Source organism: Drosophila sechellia, unplaced genomic scaffold (assembly GCF_004382195.2).
Source record: "Drosophila sechellia strain sech25 unplaced genomic scaffold, ASM438219v1 U_49, whole genome shotgun sequence".
Lineage (NCBI taxonomy): Eukaryota > Metazoa > Arthropoda > Insecta > Diptera > Drosophilidae > Drosophila > Drosophila sechellia.
In genome coordinates, this window is record NW_022611323.1 from 1 (window position 1) to 23,641 (window position 23,641).

Consider the following 23,641-nt stretch of genomic DNA (forward strand, 5'->3'; position numbering starts at 1 on the left):
TGCTCGTTTACTCGCTGACAAAGGTAGTTTGCTCTGGAATCGAGCTCCACCTATCGGTAGAGTCTGGTAGCACTAAAACTCTCCTAGACAACTTAGCAGTGACTCCACCAATAAGCTTTGTGACAGCTGATCAAAACTTACTCGAAAACTTATCGTAAGTTCGCCTTCAGCACGTGCTAAGTGGAAAATTCCAACAATTATTGTTAATTACTTCCAAACGCTTGTTTATAACACACGAAAATTAGCACACGACTTTCGCGGAGCACTAATTCACCGATTTATTACTTTCCAACACGGAAAACAAGTTCTTCGCAACTGTACACGAGCGCAACGAAAACACTCCGTCGTTAATCCATTCATGCGCGTCACTGAAGGGTGTAGATAGGGACAGTAGGAATCTGTTAATCATTATGCGCGTCACTAATTAATGACGAGGCATTTGGCTACCTTAAGAGAGTCATAGTTACTCCCGCCGTTGACCCGCGCTTACTTGAATTTCTTCACTTTGACATTCAGAGCACTGGGCAGAAATCACATTGTGTCAACACCCGCTAGGGCCATCACAATGCTTTGTTTTAATTAGACAGTCGGATTCCCCAAGTCCGTGCCAGTTCTGAATTGATTGTTAATTGATAATCGTTATAATTGATAAGAACTAATTGGTTTAACCCAAATAGTATTCTTAAAAATTTTAGCAAGAAAGTTCCACAATTGGCTACGTAACTAAACTATCCGGGGAACAAGTAACTAACATAAATGCTAGAAACTCTATTTACCCAGAACGAGCACATAAACCATGTTATTGTTTCCCAATCAAGCCCGACTATCTCAATCTTCAGAGCCAATCCTTATCCCGAAGTTACGGATCTAATTTGCCGACTTCCCTTACCTACATTATTCTATCGACTAGAGACTCTTCACCTTGGAGACCAGCTGCGGATATTGGTACGGCCTGTTGAGAAGTTTTGCGTGTCCCCACCATAAATTTTCAAGGTCCGAGGAGAAAATATCGACACAACAGTATATGTCATGCTCTTCTAGCCCATCTACCATATCTCTCTGCGAAAGACTTCCATGGTAGTACGGCTATAAAACAGAAAAGAAAACTCTTCCGATATCTCTCGACGGCTTCTTTATGGTCGTTCCTGTTGCCAGGATGAGCACGAGGCCCATATTTAATAACAAACGGATACTCAACAGGTTACGGAATTGGAACCGTATTCCCTTTCGTTCAAAATTATTCAAGTGTATTATATTCGCTTTGTTTATATAGTTAGGCATTTTTGTTTTACTTGAAAATTTTCGGCTTTCGCCTTGAACTTAGGACCGACTAACTCGTGATCAACCACTGTTCACACGAAACCCTTCTCCACTTCAGTCCTCCAAGGTCTCATTCGATTATTTGCTACTACCACCAAGATCTGTACCAATGGCAGCTCCATGCAGGCTTACGCCAAACACTTCTACGCATACCATTGTACCTTCCTACTCACTAAAGTTTCAAAATTTATATCACAAGTAATATAAATCATCTACTTTAGCGGTAATGTATAGGTATACAACTTAAGCGCCATCCATTTTAAGGGCTAGTTGCTTCGGCAGGTGAGTTGTTACACACTCCTTAGCGGATTTCGACTTCCATGATCACCGTCCTGCTGTTTTAAGCAACCAACGCCTTTCATGGTATCTGCATGAGTTGTTAATTTGGGCACCGTAACATTACGTTTGGTTCATCCCACAGCGCCAGTTCTGCTTACCAAAAGTGGCCCACTGGGCACATTATATCATAACCTTGAACTTCATATCAAGAAAGTTAAGGTTCTTACCCATTTAAAGTTTGAGAATAGGTTAAGATCGTTTCGACCCTAAGGCCTCTAATCATTCGCTTTACCAGATAAGATTATTTTATATAATATTAAAATGCACCAGCTATCCTGAGGGAAACTTCGGAAGGAACCAGCTACTAGATGGTTCGATTGGTCTTTCGCCCCTATACTCAATTCTGACAATCGATTTGCACGTCAGAACTGTTTCGGTCTTCCATCAGGGTTTCCCCTGACTTCAACCTGATCAAGTATAGTTCACCATCTTTCGGGTCACAGCATATATGCTCAAGGTACGTTCCAGTTAGAGGCATAAATAATATAAATATACATTATACATAACTATATAGAACGCCCCGGGATTGTGTTAATTAGCTATAAATAGCTAAAAAACTAATCCCATTATTAGTCAAGTTAATTACGCTATTAGGTTTACATCCCAATAACTTGCACATATGTTAGACTCCTTGGTCCGTGTTTCAAGACGGGTCCCGAAGGTATCCTGAATCTTTCGCATTGTTAATCATACAAGAGCATATAATAAACACAAAAATCAATGATAATTATGCCATTATATAATTCCGAAAAATTAACGCTCTGTAATAATATAAATCTATCAGCACTTTATCAAATTAATAACATTTATTCTGTGTTAAAATGCAAGCAATTTAATTGGAATAAACTATAAGTTATATTTTATGATAAATTTGGGATATGCTAATAGATTACAATGTCCTTATATGGAAAAAATGCACATTATTCTTAATAATATTATTTAAATATTACAATTTAATGATGAATTTTCCATAACGGATATTCAGGTTCATCGGGCTTAACCTCTAAGCAGTTTCACGTACTGTTTAACTCTCTATTCAGAGTTCTTTTCAACTTTCCCTCACGGTACTTGTTTACTATCGGTCTCATGGTTATATTTAGTTTTAGATGGAGTTTACCACCCACTTAGTGCTGCACTATCAAGCAACACGACTCTTTGGAAACATCATCTAGCAATCATTAACGTTATACGGGCCTGGCACCCTCTATGGGTAAATGGCCTCATTTAAGAAGGACTTAAATCATTAATTTCTCATACTAGAATATTGACGCTCCATACACTGCATCTCACATTTGCCATATAGACAAAGTGACTTAGTGCTGAACTGTTTTCTTTTCGCTCGCCGCTACTAAGAAAATCCTTGTTAGTTTCTTTTCCTCCCCTAATTAATATGCTTAAATTCAGGGGGTAGTCCCATATGAGTTGAGGTTGTATATATAACTATATTTTGCCATAAATTCTTTATATATAAATGATAAAACAATCAATTAAATTCGTTATAAATAGTTCCAATAGTTCTTGTAAGCAAAGTCATTTTTATCCATTTAACGAACCAACGAAGAATAATAACAAAACCAAGATTTTTCTTTTTCCGAATCATTAATAAGAGACAATTCTAGATGAAAAATATTTCAATTTTTTATGCTAGACATTTCTCAGTATTATTTGATTGAAAAAGAAAATATTTCTCTTCGTTTTTCACATTCAAATGTGAGATAATGTTTTTCATTTCTTTTTTAATATTATGAATAAAATCATTATTTAATCCAATAATATACCATATGCTTATAAAAAATTTATAAACAACTTAATTAGCATAGTCTTACAACCCTCAACCATATGTAGTCCAAGCAGCACTATAAAATTAATTAAAGTACATAACAGCATGGACTGCGATATGCGTTCAAAATGTCGATGTTCATGTGTCCTGCAGTTCACACGATGACGCACAGTTTGCTGCGTTCTTCATCGACCCATGAGCCGAGTGATCCACCGCTTAGAGTTTTATAATTCAATTTTATATAATGTCAATATTGTTTTTATTGAAAGAAATTAAAAATACACCATTTTACTGGCATATATCAATTCCTTCAATAAATTTATTTTTATACCTAAAATAAATGTTGCGAAATGTCTTAGTTTCATATAAGCATTATGTATCATAATAATCTGGTTATGGTTTGCTATTTTGGGTGACACATACTGCAAAATTTATATAAAACATTAACCTGATGGATGACAGGTACAAACATTGTATATTTTAGGTTGTTGCATTAGCCAACGTATGCTCATAACATAGATGAACAATACATATTCGCAACGCGTGTATATTATGGTCCATATACACACACACTTATTTTGATTACCACACATTCAAAATTATTTTTATTTTAATTCGACTTCTACTTTCGAATTTAGTTTAGTTTCTTCGATTTCCATTTTCGAGAATTTGTTTTTATAGGAAACGCCGTTGTTGTAGTAAGTACTGCCACAAATACGCACAGCAACATTAATAATGTTAAAGTCTTTTTATGAGGTTGCCAAGCCCCACATATAAAATAAAAGCCATCTTCATTTTATTTTGACTTTAATTTTTGATTCCGTGGAATCATTTTGTAATATTTTTATTTTGGTAAATTGTATTTATTTGTATTATAACAAATATTTATTAACGATAAGGATATTATACAATAATGATCCTTCCGCAGGTTCACCTACGGAAACCTTGTTACGACTTTTACTTCCTCTAAATAATCAAGTTCGGTCAACTTTTGCGAAACAACCGTAACACGCAAGGCGTCACAGTGATCACGTCCGGAGACCTCACTAAATAATTCAATCGGTAGTAGCGACGGGCGGTGTGTACAAAGGGCAGGGACGTAATCAATGCGAGTTAATGACTCACACTTACTGGGAATTCCAAGTTCATGTGAACAGTTTCAGTTCACAATCCCAAGCATGAAAGTGGTTCAGCGGTTTACCCGGACCTCTCGGTCTAGGAAATACACGTTGATACTTTCATTGTAGCGCGCGTGCAGCCCAGGACATCTAAGGGCATCACAGACCTGTTATTGCTCAATCTCATTATTGCTAGACGCAATTTGTCCATTTAAGAAGCTAGTGTCCTTATAATGGGACAAACCAACAGGTACGGCTCCACTTACATAAACACATTCAAACACAATAAACATTTTACTGCCACCATGAATGAAGGCTACATAAGCTTCAGCACCATAATCCTGAAGATATCTATTTAATATATTTGAGTCTCGTTCGTTATCGGAATTAACCAGACAAATCACTCCACGAACTAAGAACGGCCATGCACCACCACCCATAGATTCGAGAAAGAGCTATCAATCTGTCTTACACACTTATGTTCGGACCTGGTAAGTTTTCCCGTGTTGAGTCAAATTAAGCCGCAGGCTCCACTCCTGGTGGTGCCCTTCCGTCAATTCCTTTAAGTTTCAGCTTTGCAACCATACTTCCCCCGGAGCCCAAAAGCTTTGGTTTCCCGGGAAGCGACTGAGAGAGCCATAAAAGTAGCTACACCCAATTGCTAGCTGGCATCGTTTATGGTTAGAACTAGGGCGGTATCTGATCGCCTTCGAACCTCTAACTTTCGTTCTTGATTAATGAAAACATCTTTGGCAAATGCTTTCGCTTAAGTTAGTCTTACGACGGTCCAAGAATTTCACCTCTCGCGTCGTAATACTAATGCCCCCAAACTGCTTCTATTAATCATTACCTCTTGATCTGAAAACCAATGAAAGCAGAACAGAGGTCTTATTTCATTATCCCATGCACAGAATATTCAGGCATTTGAAGCCTGCTTTAAGCACTCTAATTTGTTCAAAGTAATAGTACCGGCCCACAATAACACTCGTTTAAGAGCACTAGTGCAGGTTTTTAAATAGGAGGAACATATGAAAAAATACAAGTATTTAATCACATATAAGAACTCCACCGGTAATACGCTTACATACATAAAGGTATAGTACTAACCACAATTGTAAGTTGTACTACCCGTATGAAGCACAAGTTCAACTACGAACGTTTTAACCGCAACAACTTTAATATACGCTATTGGAGCTGGAATTACCGCGGCTGCTGGCACCAGACTTGCCCTCCAATTGGTCCTTGTTAAAGGATTTAAAGTGTACTCATTCCAATTACAGGGCCTCGGATATGAGTCCTGTATTGTTATTTTTCGTCACTACCTCCCCGAGCTGGGAGTGGGTAATTTACGCGCCTGCTGCCTTCCTTAGATGTGGTAGCCGTTTCTCAGGCTCCCTCTCCGGAATCGAACCCTGATTCCCCGTTACCCGTTGCAACCATGGTAGTCCTAGATACTACCATCAAAAGTTGATAGGGCAGACATTTGAAAGATCTGTCGTCGGTACAAGACCATACGATCTGCATGTTATCTAGAGTTCAACCAATATAACGATCTTGCGATCGCTTGGTTTTAGCCTAATAAAAGCACATGTCCCATAAGGTTCATGTTTTAATTGCATGTATTAGCTCTAGAATTACCACAGTTATCCAAGTAACTGTTAACGATCTAAGGAACCATAACTGATATAATGAGCCTTTTGCGGTTTCACTTTTAATTCGTGTGTACTTAGACATGCATGGCTTAATCTTTGAGACAAGCATATAACTACTGGCAGGATCAACCAGAATAATGTTTTTCCTTCATATTCCATTCATATTTTTTGAATCGAAATAAGCAATATAATAGATATATAGATTTTTCACTTTATATAATTCCATGATTTTTATTATATTGAATAAAATTCAATATTTCGCCTTTGGGTAAAATTTTAAATATATAAATATAAGTAAAAAATCTATTCGATTACGGCCATTTTTATATAGCATTCGTAATCCATATTTTCATTTTTAATTTATACTTGTTTTACCAATATAACAAGAATTTCATATAATTATTGTAATATATATGTTTCTATAATTTTATCTTTTTATATATACATATTTCATTATAAAATATCATTTTATTTCCAACATACATAATTATTGTATCCACACATGTACAATTTTTGTTTAACCAATATAAATATTAAGTTAAATCATTTGCATTTTGAAGATAAATTTAAAATTTATCTCTTTTCATATATCTCTCTGGTAATATATAACATAAAACCAAGCGCATATGATAATATTTCCACATTTAATATATAATTTTATATTTCTTTCATAAGAATCCATATTTGTATTATACCGTAACGATATAATAATCCAACTATACGGCAGGTAATAAATTAATATTTGCCTGCCTCCAAAAATTAACGATAATATATGGAAACGATTTGTTATTCTATATATAATAGAAACTTGACTTTTGTTTCAACGATATTATCTAAAAAGCGTATATTCCTATTATCCGCGGAGCCAAGTCCCGTGTTCTATAGAACTGAGAAACAAATTTGTACGGATAATAATATACTTTATTTTATGTAACCAATATAAACATAATCCGAAATAAATATTTCGAATAATGCGGGAGGTCGGCAACCACTGCCTACCTATAGTAGTTTTTGAACCCGCTGTCCTCAAAGCGGGTATTTTCAATTCCGTTTGCCACCCAACATACGGTCTATTCTCTTATATATTAAGAGATTATAGGAACATTTCATTTTTTTCCATTATTCATATATAATATGATTATTTTTTTTTTTATACATATAATAAATATTAATTTTTATATGTTTATTATTTAATTTACTCATATAATTGCCAAATTCATATGAATACATAAGTTTTGAACAATATGAGAGGTCGGCAACCACTGCCTACCTATAGTAGTTTTTGAACCCTCTGTCGTAATTCCGGTCGTTTACACTACTATACCCTCTCACTATAATGGCTTTTCTCTATAATACTAAGAGAATATGGGAATATCTCAGCATTTTTTCCCATATACATATAATAATTAACCATTTTCATATGTATATTATTTAATTTAATCATATAATTGCCAAAATCATATGAATACATAAGTTTTGAACAATATGAGAGGTCGGCAACCACTGCCTACCTATAGTAGTTTTTGAACCCTCTGTCGTAATTCCGGTGGTTTACACTACTATACCCTCTCACTTAAATGGCTTTTCTCTATAATACTAAGAGAATATGGGAATATCTCTGCATTTTTTCCCATATACATATAATAATTAATCATTTTCGTATGTATATTATTTAATTTACTCATACAATTGCCAAAATCATATGAATACATAAGTTTTGAACAATATGAGAGGTCGGCAACCACTGCCTACCTATAGTAGTTTTTGAACCCTCTGTCGTAATTCCGGTCGTTTACACTACTATACCCTCTCACTTAAATGGCTTTTCTCTATAATACTAAGAGAATATGGGAATATCTCTGCATTTTTTCCCATATACATATAATAATTAACCATTTTCATATGTATATTATTTAATTTAATCATATAATTGCCAAAATCATATGAATACATAAGTTTTGAACAATATGAGAGGTCGGCAACCACTGCCTACCTATAGTAGTTTTTGAACCCTCTGTCGTAATTCCGGTCGTTTACACTACTATACCCTCTCACTATAATGGATTTTCTCTATAATACTAAGAGAATGTGGGAATATTTCAGCATTTTTTCCCTTATACATATAATAATTAATCATTTTCATATGTATATTATTTAATTTACTCATATAATTGCCAAATTCATATGAATACATAAGTTTTGAACAATATGAGAGGTCGGCAACCACTGCCTACCTATAGTAGTTTTTGAACCCTCTGTCGTAATTCCGGTCGTTTACACTACTATACCCTCTCACTATAATGGATTTTCTCTATAATACTAAGAGAATGTGGGAATATTTCAGCATTTTTTCCCTTATACATATAATAATTAATCATTTTCATATGTATATTATTTAATTTACTCATACAATTGCCAAAATCATATGAATACATAAGTTTTGAACAATATGAGAGGTCGGCAACCACTGCCTACCTATAGTAGTTTTTGAACCCTCTGTCGTAATTCCGGTCGTTTACACTACTATACCCTCTCACTTAAATGGCTTTTCTCTATAATACTAAGAGAATATGGGAATATCTTAGCATTTTTTCCCATATACATATAATAATTAACCATTTTCATATGTATATTTTTTAATTTACTCATATAATTGCCAAAATCATATAAATACATAAGTTTGAACAATATCAGAGGTCGGCAACGGTCTTTCCTCTATAATACTAAGATAATATGGGAATATTTCATCATTTTTTCCCTTATACATATAATAATTAATCATTTTCATATGTATATTATTTAATTTACTCGTATAATTGTCAAAATCCTATGAACACATAAGAGAATACAATATGAGAGGTCGGCGCAACCATAATATAGTAGTTGATGACGAGGTGTTTGGCAACTTGACACAATCCATTAAAGTCTTTATATTAATTATATGAAAGGGACAATATCATATGCGTCACTAAATTGATGACGAGGTGTTTGGCAACTTGATACAATTCTTTAAAGTCTTTATATCAAAAATTATATGATAGGGACAATATCATATGCGTCACTAAATTGATGACGAGGTGTTTGGCAACTTGACACAATTCATTAGAGTCTGTATATTAATTATATGATAGGGACAATATCATATGCGTCACTAAATTGATGACGAGGTGTTTGGCAACTTGATACAATTCTTTAAAGTCTTTATATCAAAAATTATATAATAAGGACAATATCATATGCGTCACTAAATTGATGACGAGGTGTTTGGCAACTTGACACAATCCATTAAAGTCTTTATATTAATTATATGCTAGGGACAATATCATATGCGTCACTAAATTGATGACGAGGTGTTTGGCAACTTGATACAATTCTTTAAAGTCTATATATCAAAAATTATATGATAGGGACAATATCATATGCGTCACTAAATTGATGACGAGGTGTTTGGCAACTTGACACAATTCATTAAAGTCTGTATATTAATTATATGATAGGGACAATATCATATGCGTCACTAAATTGATGACGAGGTGTTTGGCAACTTGATACAATTCTTTAAAGTCTTTATATCAAAAATTATATGATAAGGACAATATCATATGCGTCACTAAATTGATGACGAGGTGTTTGGCAACTTGACACAATCCATTAAAGTCTTTATATTAATTATATGATAGGGACAATATCATATGCGTCACTAAATTGATGACGAGGTGTTTGGCAACTTGATACAATTCTTTAAAGTCTTTATATCAAAAATTATATGATAAGGACAATATCATATGCGTCACTAAATTGATGACGAGGTGTTTGGCAACTTGACACAATTCATTAAAGTCTTTATATTAATTATATGATAGGGACAATATCATATGCGTCACTAAATTGATGACGAGGTGTTTGGCAACTTGACACAATCCATTAAAGTCTTTATATTAATTATATGATAGGGACAATATCATATGCGTCACTAAATTGATGACGAGGTGTTTGGCAACTTGATTCAATTCTTTAAAGTCTTTATATCAAAAATTATATGATAAGGACAATATCATATGCGTCACTAAATTGATGACGAGGTGTTTGGCAACTTGACACAATTCATTAAAGTCTGTATATTAATTATATGATAGGGACAATATCATATGCGTCACTAAATTGATGACGAGGTGTTTGGCAACTTGATACAATTCTTTAAAGTCTTTATATCAAAAATTATATGATAGGGACAATATCATATGCGTCACTAAATTGATGACGAGGTGTTTGGCAACTTGACACAATTCATTAAAGTCTTTATATTAATTATATGATAGGGACAATATCATATGCGTCACTAAATTGATGACGAGGTGTTTGGCAACTTGACACAATCCATTAAAGTCTTTATATTAATTATATGATAGGGACAATATCATATGCGTCACTAAATTGATGACGAGGTGTTTGGCTACAGGAAAAAATCATTTATTTATCGAATCATCAAGCAAAGGATAAGCTTCAGTGGATCGCAGTATGGCAGCTGCTCAACCACTTACAACACCTTGCCTGTTACAAAAGTCGTTTACAATTGATTCTAGGCTTTGTCATTGTATTAAATAATGCTTTTATATGTAACTAGCGCGGCATCAGGTGATCGAAGATCCTCCTAATTTACTATGTTACAAATTACATTGGCATCACATCCATTGTCGTTTATAAAATAAATTATAAACTTTAAATGGTTTAGAAGCCATACAATGCAAATTGCCCCTTATTTATCATTGCAGTCCAGCACGGATACGACCTTAGAGGCGTTCAGGCATAATCCAACGGACGTAGCGTCATACCACTGTTCGCTCGAACAAGTATTGTGCCATTGGTCCGTACCTGCGGTTCCTCTCGTACTACGCAGGAATGCTGTCGCAACAACGTTTTGTCATTAGTAGGGTAAAACTAACCTGTCTCACGACGGTCTAAACCCAGCTCACGTTCCCTTGCATGGGTGAACAATCCAACGCTTGGTGAATTTTGCTTCACAATGATAGGAAGAGCCGACATCGAAGGATCAAAAAGCGACGTCGCTATGAACGCTTGGCCGCCACAAGCCAGTTATCCCTATGGTAACTTTTCTGACACCTCTTGTTAAAAACTCTTTAAACCAAAAGGATCGATAGGCCGAGCTTTTGCTGTCCCTGTGTGTACTGAACACCGAGATCAAGTCAGCATTTGCCCTTTTGCTCTATGTGTGGTTTCTGTCCGCACTGAGCTGGCCTTGGGACACCTCCGTTATTATTTGAGAGATGTACCGCCCCAGTCAAACTCCCTACCTGGCAATGTCCTTGAATTGGATCATACCTGAGTAATTGGAGTTATACCAAATTTTCAAATCAAAAATACATAAATGCATCGTTTTATTAAAGAATTTGTTTGCGATTATATAACAAACAATATCATATGCGTCACTAAATTGATGACGAGGTGTTTGGCAACTTGACACAATTCATTAAAGTCTGTATATTAATTATATGATAGGGACAATATCATATGCGTCACTAAATTGATGACGAGGTGTTTGGCAACTTGATACAATTCTTTAAAGTCTTTATATCAAAAATTATATGATAAGGACAATATCATATGCGTCACTAAATTGATGACGAGGTGTTTGGCAACTTGACACAATCCATTAAAGTCTTTATATTAATTATATGATAGGGACAATATCATATGCGTCACTAAATTGATGACGAGGTGTTTGGCAACTTGATACAATTCTTTAAAGTCTTTATATCAAAAATTATATGATAAGGACAATATCATATGCGTCACTAAATTGATGACGAGGTGTTTGGCAACTTGACACAATTCATTAAAGTCTTTATATTAATTATATGATAGGGACAATATCATATGCGTCACTAAATTGATGACGAGGTGTTTGGCAACTTGACACAATCCATTAAAGTCTTTATATTAATTATATGATAGGGACAATATCATATGCGTCACTAAATTGATGACGAGGTGTTTGGCAACTTGATTCAATTCTTTAAAGTCTTTATATCAAAAATTATATGATAAGGACAATATCATATGCGTCACTAAATTGATGACGAGGTGTTTGGCAACTTGACACAATTCATTAAAGTCTGTATATTAATTATATGATAGGGACAATATCATATGCGTCACTAAATTGATGACGAGGTGTTTGGCAACTTGATACAATTCTTTAAAGTCTTTATATCAAAAATTATATGATAGGGACAATATCATATGCGTCACTAAATTGATGACGAGGTGTTTGGCAACTTGACACAATTCATTAAAGTCTTTATATTAATTATATGATAGGGACAATATCATATGCGTCACTAAATTGATGACGAGGTGTTTGGCAACTTGACACAATCCATTAAAGTCTTTATATTAATTATATGATAGGGACAATATCATATGCGTCACTAAATTGATGACGAGGTGTTTGGCTACAGGAAAAAATCATTTATTTATCGAATCATCAAGCAAAGGATAAGCTTCAGTGGATCGCAGTATGGCAGCTGCTCAACCACTTACAACACCTTGCCTGTTACAAAAGTCGTTTACAATTGATTCTAGGCTTTGTCATTGTATTAAATAATGCTTTTATATGTAACTAGCGCGGCATCAGGTGATCGAAGATCCTCCTAATTTACTATGTTACAAATTACATTGGCATCACATCCATTGTCGTTTATAAAATAAATTATAAACTTTAAATGGTTTAGAAGCCATACAATGCAAATTGCCCCTTATTTATCATTGCAGTCCAGCACGGATACGACCTTAGAGGCGTTCAGGCATAATCCAACGGACGTAGCGTCATACCACTGTTCGCTCGAACAAGTATTGTGCCATTGGTCCGTACCTGCGGTTCCTCTCGTACTACGCAGGAATGCTGTCGCAACAACGTTTTGTCATTAGTAGGGTAAAACTAACCTGTCTCACGACGGTCTAAACCCAGCTCACGTTCCCTTGCATGGGTGAACAATCCAACGCTTGGTGAATTTTGCTTCACAATGATAGGAAGAGCCGACATCGAAGGATCAAAAAGCGACGTCGCTATGAACGCTTGGCCGCCACAAGCCAGTTATCCCTATGGTAACTTTTCTGACACCTCTTGTTAAAAACTCTTTAAACCAAAAGGATCGATAGGCCGAGCTTTTGCTGTCCCTGTGTGTACTGAACACCGAGATCAAGTCAGCATTTGCCCTTTTGCTCTATGTGTGGTTTCTGTCCGCACTGAGCTGGCCTTGGGACACCTCCGTTATTATTTGAGAGATGTACCGCCCCAGTCAAACTCCCTACCTGGCAATGTCCTTGAATTGGATCATACCTGAGTAATTGGAGTTATACCAAATTTTCAAATCAAAAATACATAAATGCATCGTTTTATTAAAGAATTTGTTTGCGATTATATAACAAACTCGTGATACTTTGATCAAGAAGCTTGCATCAAAACCCAATACCATAAGATATAATAAATATATCCGTATAATGGCTAGGAAATGATACACGTTCCATTTAATCAAGTAAGTAAGGAAACAATAAGAGTAGTGGTATTTCATTGACGATACCAAACCGAGGTCTAATATCTCCCACTTATTCTACACCTCTTATGTCTCCTTACACTGCCAGATTAGAGTCAAGCTCAAAAGGGTCTTCTTTCCCCGCTAATTATTCCAAGCCCGTTCCCTTGGCTGTGGTTTCGCTAGATAGTAGATAGGGACAGTAGGAATCTCGTTAATCCATTCATGCGCGTCACTAATTAGATGACGAGGCATTTGGCTACCTTAAGAGAGTCATAGTTACTCCCGCCGTTGACCCGCGCTTACTTGAATTTCTTCACTTTGACATTCAGAGCACTGGGCAGAAATCACATTGTGTCAACACCCGCTAGGGCCATCACAATGCTTTGTTTTAATTAGACAGTCGGATTCCCCAAGTCCGTGCCAGTTCTGAATTGATTGTTAATTGATAATCGTTATAATTGATAAGAACTAATTGGTTTAACCCAAATAGTATTCTTAAAAATTTTAGCAAGAAAGTTCCACAATTGGCTACGTAACTAAACTATCCGGGGAACAAGTAACTAACATAAATGCTAGAAACTCTATTTACCCAGAACGAGCACATAAACCATGTTATTGTTTCCCAATCAAGCCCGACTATCTCAATCTTCAGAGCCAATCCTTATCCCGAAGTTACGGATCTAATTTGCCGACTTCCCTTACCTACATTATTCTATCGACTAGAGACTCTTCACCTTGGAGACCAGCTGCGGATATTGGTACGGCCTGTTGAGAAGTTTGCGTGTCCCCACCATAAATTTTCAAGGTCCGAGGAGAAAATATCGACACAACAGTATATGTCATGCTCTTCTAGCCCATCTACCATATCTCTCTGCGAAAGACTTCCATGGTAGTACGGCTATAAAACAGAAAAGAAAACTCTTCCGATATCTCTCGACGGCTTCTTTATGGTCGTTCCTGTTGCCAGGATGAGCACGAGGCCCATATTTAATAACAAACGGATACTCAACAGGTTACGGAATTGGAACCGTATTCCCTTTCGTTCAAAATTATTCAAGTGTATTATATTCGCTTTGTTTATATAGTTAGGCATTTTTGTTTTACTTGAAAATTTTCGGCTTTCGCCTTGAACTTAGGACCGACTAACTCGTGATCAACCACTGTTCACACGAAACCCTTCTCCACTTCAGTCCTCCAAGGTCTCATTCGATTATTTGCTACTACCACCAAGATCTGTACCAATGGCAGCTCCATGCAGGCTTACGCCAAACACTTCTACGCATACCATTGTACCTTCCTACTCACTAAAGTTTCAAAATTTATATCACAAGTAATATAAATCATCTACTTTAGCGGTAATGTATAGGTATACAACTTAAGCGCCATCCATTTTAAGGGCTAGTTGCTTCGGCAGGTGAGTTGTTACACACTCCTTAGCGGATTTCGACTTCCATGATCACCGTCCTGCTGTTTTAAGCAACCAACGCCTTTCATGGTATCTGCATGAGTTGTTAATTTGGGCACCGTAACATTACGTTTGGTTCATCCCACAGCGCCAGTTCTGCTTACCAAAAGTGGCCCACTGGGCACATTATATCATAACCTTGAACTTCATATCAAGAAAGTTAAGGTTCTTACCCATTTAAAGTTTGAGAATAGGTTAAGATCGTTTCGACCCTAAGGCCTCTAATCATTCGCTTTACCAGATAAGATTATTTTATATAATATTAAAATGCACCAGCTATCCTGAGGGAAACTTCGGAAGGAACCAGCTACTAGATGGTTCGATTGGTCTTTCGCCCCTATACTCAATTCTGACAATCGATTTGCACGTCAGAACTGTTTCGGTCTTCCATCAGGGTTTCCCCTGACTTCAACCTGATCAAGTATAGTTCACCATCTTTCGGGTCACAGCATATATGCTCAAGGTACGTTCCAGTTAGAGGCATAAATAATATAAATATACATTATACATAACTATATAGAACGCCCCGGGATTGTGTTAATTAGCTATAAATAGCTAAAAAACTAATCCCATTATTAGTCAAGTTAATTACGCTATTAGGTTTACATCCCAATAACTTGCACATATGTTAGACTCCTTGGTCCGTGTTTCAAGACGGGTCCCGAAGGTATCCTGAATCTTTCGCATTGTTAATCATACAAGAGCATATAATAAACACAAAAATCAATGATAATTATGCCATTATATAATTCCGAAAAATTAACGCTCTGTAATAATATAAATCTATCAGCACTTTATCAAATTAATAACATTTATTCTGTGTTAAAATGCAAGCAATTTAATTGGAATAAACTATAAGTTATATTTTATGATAAATTTGGGATATGCTAATAGATTACAATGTCCTTATATGGAAAAAATGCACATTATTCTTAATAATATTATTTAAATATTACAATTTTAATGATGAATTTTCCATAACGGATATTCAGGTTCATCGGGCTTAACCTCTAAGCAGTTTCACGTACTGTTTAACTCTCTATTCAGAGTTCTTTTCAACTTTCCCTCACGGTACTTGTTTACTATCGGTCTCATGGTTATATTTAGTTTTAGATGGAGTTTACCACCCACTTAGTGCTGCACTATCAAGCAACACGACTCTTTGGAAACATCATCTAGCAATCATTAACGTTATACGGGCCTGGCACCCTCTATGGGTAAATGGCCTCATTTAAGAAGGACTTAAATCATTAATTTCTCATACTAGAATATTGACGCTCCATACACTGCATCTCACATTTGCCATATAGACAAAGTGACTTAGTGCTGAACTGTTTTCTTTTCGCTCGCCGCTACTAAGAAAATCCTTGTTAGTTTCTTTTCCTCCCCTAATTAATATGCTTAAATTCAGGGGGTAGTCCCATATGAGTTGAGGTTGTATATATAACTATATTTTGCCATAAATTCTTTATATATAAATGATAAAACAATCAATTAAATTCGTTATAAATAGTTCCAATAGTTCTTGTAAGCAAAGTCATTTTTATCCATTTAACGAACCAACGAAGAATAATAACAAAACCAAGATTTTTCTTTTTCCGAATCATTAATAAGAGACAATTCTAGATGAAAAATATTTCAATTTTTTATGCTAGACATTTCTCAGTATTATTTGATTGAAAAAGAAAATATTTCTCTTCGTTTTTCACATTCAAATGTGAGATAATGTTTTTCATTTCTTTTTTAATATTATGAATAAAATCATTATTTAATCCAATAATATACCATATGCTTATAAAAAATTTATAAACAACTTAATTAGCATAGTCTTACAACCCTCAACCATATGTAGTCCAAGCAGCACTATAAAATTAATTAAAGTACATAACAGCATGGACTGCGATATGCGTTCAAAATGTCGATGTTCATGTGTCCTGCAGTTCACACGATGACGCACAGTTTGCTGCGTTCTTCATCGACCCATGAGCCGAGTGATCCACCGCTTAGAGTTTTATAATTCAATTTTATATAATGTCAATATTGTTTTTATTGAAAGAAATTAAAAATACACCATTTTACTGGCATATATCAATTCCTTCAATAAATTTATTTTTATACCTAAAATAAATGTTGCGAAATGTCTTAGTTTCATATAAGCATTATGTATCATAATAATCTGGTTATGGTTTGCTATTTTGGGTGACACATACTGCAAAATTTATATAAAACATTAACCTGATGGATGACAGGTACAAACATTGTATATTTTAGGTTGTTGCATTAGCCAACGTATGCTCATAACATAGATGAACAATACATATTCGCAACGCGTGTATATTATGGTCCATATACACACACACTTATTTTGATTACCACACATTCAAAATTATTTTTATTTTAATTCGACTTCTACTTTCGAATTTAGTTTAGTTTCTTCGATTTCCATTTTCGAGAATTTGTTTTTATAGGAAACGCCGTTGTTGTAGTAAGTACTGCCACAAATACGCACAGCAACATTAATAATGTTAAAGTCTTTTTATGAGGTTGCCAAGCCCCACATATAAAATAAAAGCCATCTTCATTTTATTTTGACTTTAATTTTGATTCCGTGGAATCATTTTGTAATATTTTTATTTTGGTAAATTGTATTTATTTGTATTATAACAAATATTTATTAACGATAAGGATATTATACAATAATGATCCTTCCGCAGGTTCACCTACGGAAACCTTGTTACGACTTTTACTTCCTCTAAATAATCAAGTTCGGTCAACTTTTGCGAAACAACCGTAACACGCAAGGCGTCACAGTGATCACGTCCGGAGACCTCACTAAATAATTCAATCGGTAGTAGCGACGGGCGGTGTGTACAAAGGGCAGGGACGTAATCAATGCGAGTTAATGACTCACACTTACTGGGAATTCCAAGTTCATGTGAACAGTTTCAGTTCACAATCCCAAGCATGAAAGTGGTTCAGCGGTTTACCCGGACCTCTCGGTCTAGGAAATACACGTTGATACTTTCATTGTAGCGCGCGTGCAGCCCAGGACATCTAAGGGCATCACAGACCTGTTATTGCTCAATCTCATTATTGCTAGACGCAATTTGTCCATTTAAGAAGCTAGTGTCCTTATAATGGGACAAACCAACAGGTACGGCTCCACTTACATAAACACATTCAAACACAATAAACATTTTACTGCCACCATGAATGAAGGCTACATAAGCTTCAGCACCATAATCCTGAAGATATCTATTTAATATATTTGAGTCTCGTTCGTTATCGGAATTAACCAGACAAATCACTCCACGAACTAAGAACGGCCATGCACCACCACCCATAGATTCGAGAAAGAGCTATCAATCTGTCTTACACACTTATGTTCGGACCTGGTAAGTTTTCCCGTGTTGAGTCAAATTAAGCCGCAGGCTCCACTCCTGGTGGTGCCCTTCCGTCAATTCCTTTAAGTTTCAGCTTTGCAACCATACTTCCCCCGGAGCCCAAAAGCTTTGGTTTCCCGGGAAGCGACTGAGAGAGCCATAAAAGTAGCTACACCCAATTGCTAGCTGGCATCGTTTATGGTTAGAACTAGGGCGGTATCTGATCGCCTTCGAACCTCTAACTTTCGTTCTTGATTAATGAAAACATCTTTGGCAAATGCTTTCGCTTAAGTTAGTCTTACGACGGTCCAAGAATTTCACCTCTCGCGTCGTAATACTAATGCCCCAAACTGCTTCTATTAATCATTACCTCTTGATCTGAAAACCAATGAAAGCAGAACAGAGGTCTTATTTCATTATCCCATGCACAGAATATTCAGGCATTTGAAGCCTGCTTTAAGCACTCTAATTTGTTCAAAGTAATAGTACCGGCCCACAATAACACTCGTTTAAGAGCACTAGTGCAGGTTTTTAAATAGGAGGAACATATGAAAAAATACAAGTATTTAATCACATATAAGAACTCCACCGGTAATACGCTTACATACATAAAGGTATAGTACTAACCACAATTGTAAGTTGTACTACCCGTATGAAGCACAAGTTCAACTACGAACGTTTTAACCGCAACAACTTTAATATACGCTATTGGAGCTGGAATTACCGCGGCTGCTGGCACCAGACTTGCCCTCCAATTGGTCCTTGTTAAAGGATTTAAAGTGTACTCATTCCAATTACAGGGCCTCGGATATGAGTCCTGTATTGTTATTTTTCGTCACTACCTCCCCGAGCTGGGAGTGGGTAATTTACGCGCCTGCTGCCTTCCTTAGATGTGGTAGCCGTTTCTCAGGCTCCTCTCCGGAATCGAACCCTGATTCCCCGTTACCCGTTGCAACCATGGTAGTCCTAGATACTACCATCAAAAGTTGATAGGGCAGACATTTGAAAGATCTGTCGTCGGTACAAGACCATACGATCTGCATGTTATCTAGAGTTCAACCAATATAACGATCTTGCGATCGCTTGGTTTTAGCCTAATAAAAGCACATGTCCCATAAGGTTCATGTTTTAATTGCATGTATTAGCTCTAGAATTACCACAGTTATCCAAGTAACTGTTAACGATCTAAGGAACCATAACTGATATAATGAGCCTTTTGCGGTTTCACTTTTAATTCGTGTGTACTTAGACATGCATGGCTTAATCTTTGAGACAAGCATATAACTACTGGCAGGATCAACCAGAATAATGTTTTTCCTTCATATTCCATTCATATTTTTTGAATCGAAATAAGCAATATAATAGATATATAGATTTTTCACTTTATATAATTCCATGATTTTTATTATATTGAATAAAATTCAATATTTCGCCTTTGGGTAAAATTTTAAATATATAAATATAAGTAAAAAATCTATTCGATTACGGCCATTTTTATATAGCATTCGTAATCCATATTTTCATTTTTAATTTATACTTGTTTTACCAATATAACAAGAATTTCATATAATTATTGTAATATATATGTTTCTATAATTTTATCTTTTTATATATACATATTTCATTATAAAATATCATTTTATTTCCAACATACATAATTATTGTATCCACACATGTACAATTTTTGTTTAACCAATATAAATATTAAGTTAAATCATTTGCATTTTGAAGATAATTTAAAATTTATCTCTTTTCATATATCTCTCTGGTAATATATAACATAAACCAAGCGCATATGATAATATTTCCACATTTAATATATAATTTTATATTTCTTTCATAAGAATCCATATTTGTATTATACCGTAACGATATAATAATCCAACTATACGGCAGGTAATAAATTAATATTTGCCTGCTCCAAAAATTAACGATAATATATGGAAACGATTTGTTATTCTATATATAATAGAAACTTGACTTTTGTTTCAACGATATTATCTAAAAAGCGTATATTCCTATTATCCGCGGAGCCAAGTCCCGTGTTCTATAGAACTGAGAAACAAATTTGTACGGATAATAATATACTTTATTTTATGTAACCAATATAAACATAATCCGAAATAAATATTTCGAATAATGCGGGAGGTCGGCAACCACTGCCTACCTATAGTAGTTTTTGAACCCGCTGTCCTCAAAGCGGGTATTTTCAATTCCGTTTGCACCCAACATACGTCTATTCTCTTATATATTAAGAGATTATAGGAACATTCATTTTTTTTCCATTATTCATATATAATATGATTATTTTTTTTTTTATACATATAATAAATATTAATTTTTATATGTTTATTATTTAATTTACTCATATAATTGCCAAATTCATATGAATACATAAGTTTTGAACAATATGAGAGGTCGGCAACCACTGCCTACCTATAGTAGTTTTTGAACCCTCTGTCGTAATTCCGGTCGTTTACACTACTATACCCTCTCACTATAATGGCTTTTCTCTATAATACTAAGAGAATATGGGAATATCTCAGCATTTTTTCCCATATACATATAATAATTAACCATTTTCATATGTATATTATTTAATTTAATCATATAATTGCCAAAATCATATGAATACATAAGTTTTGAACAATATGAGAGGTCGGCAACCACTGCCTACCTATAGTAGTTTTTGAACCCTCTGTCGTAATTCCGGTCGTTTACACTACTATACCTCTCATTAAATGGCTTTTCTCTATAATACTAAGAGAATTGGGAATATCTCTGCATTTTTTCCCATATACATATAATAATTAATCATTTTCGTATGTATATTATTTAATTTACTCATACAATTGCCAAAATCATATGAATACATAAGTTTTGAACAATATGAGAGGTCGGCAACCACTGCTACCTATAGTAGTTTTTGAACCCTCTGTCGTAATTCCGGTCGTTTACACTACTATACCCTCTCACTTAAATGGCTTTTCTCTATAATACTAAGAGAATATGGGAATATCTCTGCATTTTTTCCCATATACATATAATAATTAACCATTTTCATATGTATTTATTTAATTTATCATATAATTGCCAAAATCATATGAATACATAAGTTTTGAACAATATGAGAGGTCGGCAACCACTGCCTACCTATAGTAGTTTTTGAACCCTCTGTCGTAATTCCGGTCGTTTACACTACTATACCCTCTCACTATAATGGATTTTCTCTATAATACTAAGAGAATGTGGGAATATTTCAGCATTTTTTCCCTTATACATATAATAATTAATCATTTTCATATGTATATTATTTAATTTACTCATATAATTGCCAAATTCATATGAATACATAAGTTTTGAACAATATGAGAGGTCGGCAACCACTGCTACCTATAGTAGTTTTGACCCTCTGTCGTAATTCCGGTCGTTTACACTACTATACCTCTCACTATAATGGATTTTCTCTATAATACTAAGAGAATGTGGGAATATCTTAGCATTTTTTCCCTTATACATATAATAATTAATCATTTTCATATGTATATTATTTAATTTACTCATACAATTGCCAAATCATATGAATACATAAGTTTTGAACAATATGAGAGGTCGGCAACCATGCCTACTATAGTAGTTTTTGAACCCTCTGTCGTAATTCCGGTCGTTTACACTACTATACCTCTCATTAAATGGCTTTTCTCTATATACTAAGAGAATATGGGAATATCTTAGCATTTTTTCCCATATACATATATAATTAACCATTTTCATATGTATATTTTTAATTTACTCATATAATTGCCAAAATCATATAAATACATAAGTTTGAACAATTCAGAGTCGGCAACGGTCTTTCCTCTATAATACTAAGATAATATGGGAATATTTCATCATTTTTTCCTTATACATATAATAATTAATCATTTTCAATGTATATTATTTATTTACTCGTATAATTGTCAAAATCCTATGACACATAAGAGAATACAATATGAGAGGTCGCGCACCATAATATAGTGTTGATGACGAGGTGTTTGGCAACTTGACACAATCCATTAAAGTCTTTATATTAATTATATGAAAGGGACAATATCATATGCGTCACTAAATTGATGACGAGGTGTTTGGCAACTTGATACAATTCTTTAAAGTCTTTATCAAAAATTATATGATAGGGACAATATCATATGCGTCACTAAATTGATGACGAGGTGTTTGGCACTTGACACAATTCATTAGAGTCTGTATATTAATTATATGATAGGGACAATATCATATGCGTCACTAAATTGATGACGAGGTGTTTGGCAACTTGATACAATTCTTTAAAGTCTTTATATCAAAAATTAATATAGATTAAGGACAATATCATATGCGTCACTAAATTGATGACGAGGTGTTTGGCAACTTGACACAATCCATTAAAGTCTTTATATTAATTATATGCTAGGGACAATATCATATGCGTCACTAAATTGATGACGAGGTGTTTGGCAATCTTGATAAATTCTTTAAAGTCTATATATCAAAATTATATGATAGGGACAATATCATATGCGTCACTAAATTGATGACGAGGTGTTTGGCAACTTGACACAATTCATTAAAGTCTGTATATTAATTATATGATGGGACAATATCATATGCGTCACTAAATTGATGACGAGGTGTTTGCAACTTGATACAATCTTTAAAGTCTTTATATCAAATTATATGATAAGGACAATATCATATGCGTCACTAAATTGATGACGAGGTGTTTGGCAACTTGACACAATCCATTAAAGTCTTATATTAATTATATGATAGGGAATATCATATGCGTCACTAAATTGATGACGAGGGTTTGCAACTTGATACAATTCTTTAAAGTCTTTATATCAAAATTATATGATAGGACAATATATATGCGTCACTAAATTGATGACGAGGTGTTTGGCAACTTGACACAATTCATCTAAAGTCCTTTATATTAATTATATGATAGGGACAATATCATATGCGTCACTAAATTGATGACGAGGT

At 34.6% G+C, this 23,641-nt stretch overlaps 5 non-coding genes and 1 pseudogene across 5 annotated transcripts; all 6 read right to left on the minus strand.

Moving 5' to 3' along the window:
- Positions 1-321: 321 nt before the first annotated feature.
- Positions 322-3,090, minus strand: LOC116803319 (annotated as a pseudogene).
- A 394-nt stretch (positions 3,091-3,484) lies between these two features.
- Positions 3,485-3,663, minus strand: LOC116803318. The gene has a single exon (XR_004363551.1). It is a non-coding gene; the product is annotated as a 5.8S ribosomal RNA (ribosomal RNA).
- A 687-nt stretch (positions 3,664-4,350) lies between these two features.
- On the minus strand, positions 4,351-6,345 carry LOC116803321. The gene has a single exon (XR_004363553.1). It is a non-coding gene; the product is annotated as a small subunit ribosomal RNA (ribosomal RNA).
- A 6,361-nt stretch (positions 6,346-12,706) lies between these two features.
- On the minus strand, positions 12,707-16,668 carry LOC116803323. The gene has a single exon (XR_004363555.1). It is a non-coding gene; the product is annotated as a large subunit ribosomal RNA (ribosomal RNA).
- Positions 16,669-17,062: 394 nt separating this feature from the next.
- LOC116803320 lies at positions 17,063-17,241 on the minus strand. The gene has a single exon (XR_004363552.1). It is a non-coding gene; the product is annotated as a 5.8S ribosomal RNA (ribosomal RNA).
- A 686-nt stretch (positions 17,242-17,927) lies between these two features.
- LOC116803322 lies at positions 17,928-19,920 on the minus strand. The gene has a single exon (XR_004363554.1). It is a non-coding gene; the product is annotated as a small subunit ribosomal RNA (ribosomal RNA).
- Between the last annotated feature and the right edge of the window lie 3,721 nt (positions 19,921-23,641).